Below are 7,908 nucleotides of genomic sequence, written 5' to 3' on the forward strand. Positions count from 1 at the left end.
CTCCATGGCTTCAGAGCTCCATAGCACCATAGCTCCATACCTCCAGAGCTCCAGGGCTCCATAGCTCCATACCTCCAGAGCTCCATACCTCCAGAGCTCCAGAGCTCCATAGCACCAGAGCTCCATGGCTTCAGAGCTCCATAGCACCATAGCTCCATACCTCCAGAGCTCCAGGGCTCCAAAGCTCCATACCTCCAGAGCTCCATACCTCCAGAGCTCCATACCTCCAGAGCTCCATAGCTCCATAGCACCAGAGCTCCATAGCTCCATAGCACCAGAGCTCCATAGCACCAGAGCTCCATAGCACCAGAGCTCCATAGCTCCATAGCACCAGAGCTCCATAGCTCCATAGCACCAGAGCTCCATAGCTCCATAGCACCAGAGCTCCATACTTCCAGAGCTCCATAGCTCCATAGCTCCATAGCACCAGAGCTCCATAGCTCCATAGCACCAGAGCTCCATAGCTCCATAGCACCAGAGCTCCATACTTCCATAGCTCCATAGCTCCATACCTCCAGAGCTCCATAGCTCCATAGCTCCATACCTCCAGAGCTCCATAGCTCCAGAGCTCCATAGCTCCATAGCACCAGAGCTCCATAGCTCCATAGCACCAGAGCTCCATACTTCCATAGCTCCAGGGCTCCATAGCTCCAGGGCTCCATAGCTCCATACCTCCAGAGCTCCATAGCTCCATACTTCCAGAGCTCCATAGCTCCATAGCACCAGAGCTCCATAGCTCCATAGCACCAGAGCTCCATAGCTCCATAGCACCAGAGCTCCATAGCTCCATAGCACCAGAGCTCCATAGCTCCATAGCTCCAGGGCTCCATAGCTCCATAGCTCCAGGGCTCCATAGCTCCATAGCTCCAGGGCTCCATAGCTCCATAGCTCCATACCTCCAGAGCTCCATACCTCCAGAGCTCCATACCTCCATAGCACCAGAGCTCCATAGCTCCAGGGCTCCAGGGCTCCATAGCTCCATACCTCCAGAGCTCCATAGCTCCATACTTCCAGAGCTCCATAGCTCCATAGCTCCATACTTCCATAGCTCCATAGCTCCATACTTCCATAGCACCTGAGCTCCATACCTCCAGAGCTCCATAGCTCCAGCCTGGGTGGCTGGTGGCTCCATAGCTCCATACTTCCATAGCTCTAAGTCAGAGAGTTGGCGAAAATTGCACTAAGTGCGAAAGCCCATTCATTTACAACGGCGTGTCCGCCAGGCGGCGACATTTCCCCGTTACCGGTGGCTGCGCGGCGGGTGAGTGACAGAGCTTATCCGAGCGGCTGGAACTCTGCGCCGGCGTGGTCGAGCGTGAGGCCTCCGCCCTTTGGCTGCCTGGTACCTAAAACACTTCCATTGATCCAGCCACGGAGGGTGCTGGCTGGTGGCTCCATACCTCCATAGCTCCATAGCACCAGAGCTCCATAGCTCCATAGCACCAGAGCTCCATACTTCCATAGCTCCATAGCTCCATACCTCCAGAGCTCCATAGCTCCATAGCTCCATACCTCCAGAGCTCCATACCTCCAGAGCTCCATACCTCCAGAGCTCCATACCTCCAGAGCTCCATAGCTCCATAGCACCAGAGCTCCATACTTCCATAGCTCCAGGGCTCCATAGCACCATAGCTCCATAGCACCAGAGCTCCATAGCTCCATACTTCCAGAGCTCCATAGCTCCATAGCACCAGAGCTCCATAGCTCCATAGCACCAGAGCTCCATAGCTCCATAGCACCAGAGCTCCATACTTCCATAGCTCCATAGCTCCATACCTCCAGAGCTCCATAGCTCCATACCTCCAGAGCTCCATAGCTCCAGAGCTCCATAGCTCCATAGCACCAGAGCTCCATAGCTCCATAGCACCAGAGCTCCATACTTCCATAGCTCCAGGGCTCCATAGCTCCAGGGCTCCATAGCTCCATACCTCCAGAGCTCCATAGCTCCATACCTCCAGAGCTCCATAGCTCCATACTTCCAGAGCTCCATAGCTCCATAGCACCAGAGCTCCATAGCTCCATAGCACCAGAGCTCCATAGCTCCATAGCACCAGAGCTCCATAGCTCCATAGCACCAGAGCTCCATAGCTCCATAGCTCCAGGGCTCCATAGCTCCATAGCTCCAGGGCTCCATAGCTCCATAGCTCCAGGGCTCCATAGCTCCAGGGCTCCAGGGCTCCATAGCTCCATACCTCCAGAGCTCCATAGCTCCATACTTCCAGAGCTCCATAGCTCCATAGCTCCATACTTCCATAGCTCCATAGCTCCATACTTCCATAGCACCAGAGCTCCATACCTCCAGAGCTCCATAGCTCCAGCCTGGGTGGCTGGTGGCTCCATAGCTCCATACTTCCATAGGTCCAGTCAGAGAGTTGGCGAAAATTGCACTAAGTGCGAAAGCCCATTCATTTACAACGGCGTGTCCACAAGGCGGCGACATTTCCCCGTTACCGGTGGCTGCGCGGCGGGTGAGTGACAGAGCTTATCCGAGCGGCTGGAACTCTGCGCCGGCATGGTCGAGCGTGAGGCCTCGGCCCTTTGGCTGCCTGGTACCTAAAACACTTCCATTGATCCAGCCACGGAGGGTGCTGGCTGGTGGCTCCATACCTCCATAGCTCCATAGCACCAGAGCTCCATAGCTCCATAGCACCAGAGCTCCATGGCTTCAGAGCTCCATAGCACCATAGCTCCATACCTCCAGAGCTCCAGGGCTCCATAGCTCCATACCTCCAGAGCTCCATACCTCCAGAGCTCCATACCTCCAGAGCTCCATAGCACCAGAGCTCCATGGCTTCAGAGCTCCATAGCACCATAGCTCCATACCTCCAGAGCTCCAGGGCTCCATAGCTCCATACCTCCAGAGCTCCATACCTCCAGAGCTCCATACCTCCAGAGCTCCATAGCACCAGAGCTCCATGGCTTCAGAGCTCCATAGCACCATAGCTCCATACCTCCAGAGCTCCAGGGCTCCATAGCTCCATACCTCCAGAGCTCCATACCTCCAGAGTTCCATACCTCCAGAGCTCCATAGCACCAGAGCTCCATGGCTTCAGAGCTCCATAGCACCATAGCTCCATACCTCCAGAGCTCCAGGGCTCCATAGCTCCATACCTCCAGAGCTCCATACCTCCAGAGCTCCAGAGCTCCATAGCACCAGAGCTCCATGGCTTCAGAGCTCCATAGCACCATAGCTCCATACCTCCAGAGCTCCAGGGCTCCATAGCTCCATACCTCCAGAGCTCCATACCTCCAGAGCTCCATACCTCCAGAGCTCCATAGCTCCATAGCACCAGAGCTCCATAGCTCCATAGCACCAGAGCTCCATAGCACCAGAGCTCCATAGCACCAGAGCTCCATAGCTCCATAGCACCAGAGCTCCATAGCTCCATAGCACCAGAGCTCCATAGCTCCATAGCACCAGAGCTCCATACTTCCAGAGCTCCATAGCTCCATAGCACCAGAGCTCCATAGCTCCATAGCACCAGAGCTCCATGGCTTCAGAGCTCCATAGCACCATAGCTCCATACCTCCAGAGCTCCAGGGCTCCATAGCTTCATACCTCCAGAGCTCCATACCTCCAGAGCTCCATACCTCCAGAGCTCCATAGCACCAGAGCTCCATAGCTCCATAGCACCAGAGCTCCATAGCACCAGAGCTCCATAGCACCAGAGCTCCATAGCTCCATAGCACCAGAGCTCCATAGCTCCATAGCACCAGAGCTCCATACTTCCAGAGCTCCATAGCTCCATAGCTCCATAGCACCAGAGCTCCATAGCTCCATAGCACCAGAGCTCCATAGCTCCATAGCACCAGAGCTCCATACTTCCATAGCTCCATAGCTCCATACCTCCAGAGCTCCATAGCTCCATAGCTCCATACCTCCAGAGCTCCATAGCTCCAGAGCTCCATAGCTCCATAGCTCCATAGCACCAGAGCTCCATAGCTCCATAGCACCAGAGCTCCATACTTCCATAGCTCCAGGGCTCCATAGCTCCAGGGCTCCATACCTCCAGAGCTCCATAGCTCCATACTTCCAGAGCTCCATAGCTCCATACTTCCATAGCTCCATACTTCCATACCTCCATAGCTCCATACTTCCATAGCACCAGAGCTCCATACTTCCATAGCACCAGAGCTCCATACCTCCAGAGCTCCAGAGCTCCAGCCTGGGTGGCTGGTGGCTCCATAGCTCCATACTTCCATAGCTCTAAGTCAGAGAGTTGGCGAAAATTGCACTAAGTGCGAAAGCCCATTCATTTACAACGGCGTGTCCACAAGGGGGTGACATTTCCCCGTTACCGGTGGCTGCGCGGCGGGTGAGTGACAGAGCTTATCCGAGCGGCTGGAACTCTGCGCCGGCGTGGTCGAGCGTGAGGCCTCGGCCCTTTGGCTGCCTGGTACCTAAAACACTTCCATTGATCCAGCCACGGAGGGTGCTGGCTGGTGGCTCCATACCTCCATAGCTCCATAGCACCAGAGCTCCATAGCTCCATAGCACCAGAGCTCCATGGCTTCAGAGCTCCATAGCACCATAGCTCCATACCTCCAGAGCTCCAGGGCTCCATAGCTCCATACCTCCAGAGCTCCATACCTCCAGAGCTCCATACCTCCAGAGCTCCATAGCACCAGAGCTCCATGGCTTCAGAGCTCCATAGCACCATAGCTCCATACCTCCAGAGCTCCAGGGCTCCATAGCTCCATACCTCCAGAGCTCCATACCTCCAGAGCTCCATACCTCCAGAGCTCCAGAGCTCCATAGCACCAGAGCTCCATGGCTTCAGAGCTCCATAGCACCATAGCTCCATACCTCCAGAGCTCCAGGGCTCCATAGCTCCATACCTCCAGAGCTCCATACCTCCAGAGCTCCAGAGCTCCATAGCACCAGAGCTCCATGGCTTCAGAGCTCCATAGCACCATAGCTCCATACCTCCAGAGCTCCAGGGCTCCATAGCTCCATACCTCCAGAGCTCCATACCTCCAGAGCTCCAGAGCTCCATAGCACCAGAGCTCCATGGCTTCAGAGCTCCATAGCACCATAGCTCCATACCTCCAGAGCTCCAGGGCTCCAAAGCTCCATACCTCCAGAGCTCCATACCTCCAGAGCTCCATACCTCCAGAGCTCCATAGCTCCATAGCACCAGAGCTCCATAGCTCCATAGCACCAGAGCTCCATAGCACCAGAGCTCCATAGCACCAGAGCTCCATAGCTCCATAGCACCAGAGCTCCATAGCTCCATAGCACCAGAGCTCCATAGCTCCATAGCACCAGAGCTCCATACTTCCAGAGCTCCATAGCTCCATAGCTCCATAGCACCAGAGCTCCATAGCTCCATAGCACCAGAGCTCCATAGCTCCATAGCACCAGAGCTCCATACTTCCATAGCTCCATAGCTCCATACCTCCAGAGCTCCATAGCTCCATAGCTCCATACCTCCAGAGCTCCATAGCTCCAGAGCTCCATAGCTCCATAGCACCAGAGCTCCATAGCTCCATAGCACCAGAGCTCCATACTTCCATAGCTCCAGGGCTCCATAGCTCCAGGGCTCCATAGCTCCATACCTCCAGAGCTCCATAGCTCCATACTTCCAGAGCTCCATAGCTCCATAGCACCAGAGCTCCATAGCTCCATAGCACCAGAGCTCCATAGCTCCATAGCACCAGAGCTCCATAGCTCCATAGCACCAGAGCTCCATAGCTCCAGGGCTCCATAGCTCCATAGCTCCATAGCTCCATAGCTCCAGGGCTCCATAGCTCCATAGCTCCATACCTCCAGAGCTCCATACCTCCAGAGCTCCATACCTCCATAGCACCAGAGCTCCATAGCTCCAGGGCTCCAGGGCTCCATAGCTCCATACCTCCAGAGCTCCATAGCTCCATACTTCCAGAGCTCCATAGCTCCATAGCTCCATACTTCCATAGCTCCATAGCTCCATACTTCCATAGCACCTGAGCTCCATACCTCCAGAGCTCCATAGCTCCAGCCTGGGTGGCTGGTGGCTCCATAGCTCCATACTTCCATAGCTCTAAGTCAGAGAGTTGGCGAAAATTGCACTAAGTGCGAAAGCCCATTCATTTACAACGGCGTGTCCGCCAGGCGGCGACATTTCCCCGTTAATAGCTCCATAGCACCAGAGCTCCATAGCTCCATAGCACCAGAGCTCCATAGCACCAGAGCTCCATAGCACCAGAGCTCTATAGCTCCATAGCACCAGAGCTCCATAGCTCCATAGCACCAGAGCTCCATACTTCCAGAGCTCCATAGCTCCATAGCTCCATAGCACCAGAGCTCCATAGCTCCATAGCACCAGAGCTCCATAGCTCCATAGCACCAGAGCTCCATACTTCCATAGCTCCATAGCTCCATACCTCCAGAGCTCCATAGCTCCATAGCTCCATACCTCCAGAGCTCCATAGCTCCAGAGCTCCATAGCTCCATAGCTCCATAGCACCAGAGCTCCATAGCTCCATAGCACCAGAGCTCCATACTTCCATAGCTCCAGGGCTCCATAGCTCCAGGGCTCCATACCTCCAGAGCTCCATAGCTCCATACTTCCAGAGCTCCATAGCTCCATACTTCCATAGCTCCATACTTCCATACCTCCATAGCTCCATACTTCCATAGCACCAGAGCTCCATACTTCCATAGCACCAGAGCTCCATACCTCCAGAGCTCCAGAGCTCCAGCCTGGGTGGCTGGTGGCTCCATAGCTCCATACTTCCATAGCTCTAAGTCAGAGTTGGCGAAAATTGCACTAAGTGCGAAAGCCCATTCATTTACAACGGCGTGTCCACAAGGCGGCGACATTTCCCCGTTACCGGTGGCTGCGCGGCGGGTGAGTGACAGAGCTTATCCGAGCGGCTGGAACTCTGCGCCGGCGTGGTCGAGCGTGAGGCCTCGGCCCTTTGGCTGCCTGGTACCTAAAACACTTCCATTGATCCAGCCACGGAGGGTGCTGGCTGGTGGCTCCATACCTCCATAGCTCCATAGCACCAGAGCTCCATAGCTCCATAGCACCAGAGCTCCATGGCTTCAGAGCTCCATAGCACCATAGCTCCATACCTCCAGAGCTCCAGGGCTCCATAGCTCCATACCTCCAGAGCTCCATACCTCCAGAGCTCCATACCTCCAGAGCTCCATAGCACCAGAGCTCCATGGCTTCAGAGCTCCATAGCACCATAGCTCCATACCTCCAGAGCTCCAGGGCTCCATAGCTCCATACCTCCAGAGCTCCATACCTCCAGAGCTCCATACCTCCAGAGCTCCAGAGCTCCATAGCACCAGAGCTCCATGGCTTCAGAGCTCCATAGCACCATAGCTCCATACCTCCAGAGCTCCAGGGCTCCATAGCTCCATACCTCCAGAGCTCCATACCTCCAGAGCTCCAGAGCTCCATAGCACCAGAGCTCCATGGCTTCAGAGCTCCATAGCACCATAGCTCCATACCTCCAGAGCTCCAGGGCTCCATAGCTCCATACCTCCAGAGCTCCATACCTCCAGAGCTCCAGAGCTCCATAGCACCAGAGCTCCATGGCTTCAGAGCTCCATAGCACCATAGCTCCATACCTCCAGAGCTCCAGGGCTCCAAAGCTCCATACCTCCAGAGCTCCATACCTCCAGAGCTCCATACCTCCAGAGCTCCATAGCTCCATAGCACCAGAGCTCCATAGCTCCATAGCACCAGAGCTCCATAGCACCAGAGCTCCATAGCACCAGAGCTCCATAGCTCCATAGCACCAGAGCTCCATAGCTCCATAGCACCAGAGCTCCATAGCTCCATAGCACCAGAGCTCCATACTTCCAGAGCTCCATAGCTCCATAGCTCCATAGCACCAGAGCTCCATAGCTCCATAGCACCAGAGCTCCATAGCTCCATAGCACCAGAGCTCCATACTTCCATAGCTCCATAG

This window comes from Syngnathus leptorhynchus, unplaced genomic scaffold (genome assembly GCF_054491065.1).
Source record: "Syngnathus leptorhynchus isolate UIUO unplaced genomic scaffold, UIUO_Slep HiC_scaffold_65, whole genome shotgun sequence".
Lineage (NCBI taxonomy): Eukaryota > Metazoa > Chordata > Actinopteri > Syngnathiformes > Syngnathidae > Syngnathus > Syngnathus leptorhynchus.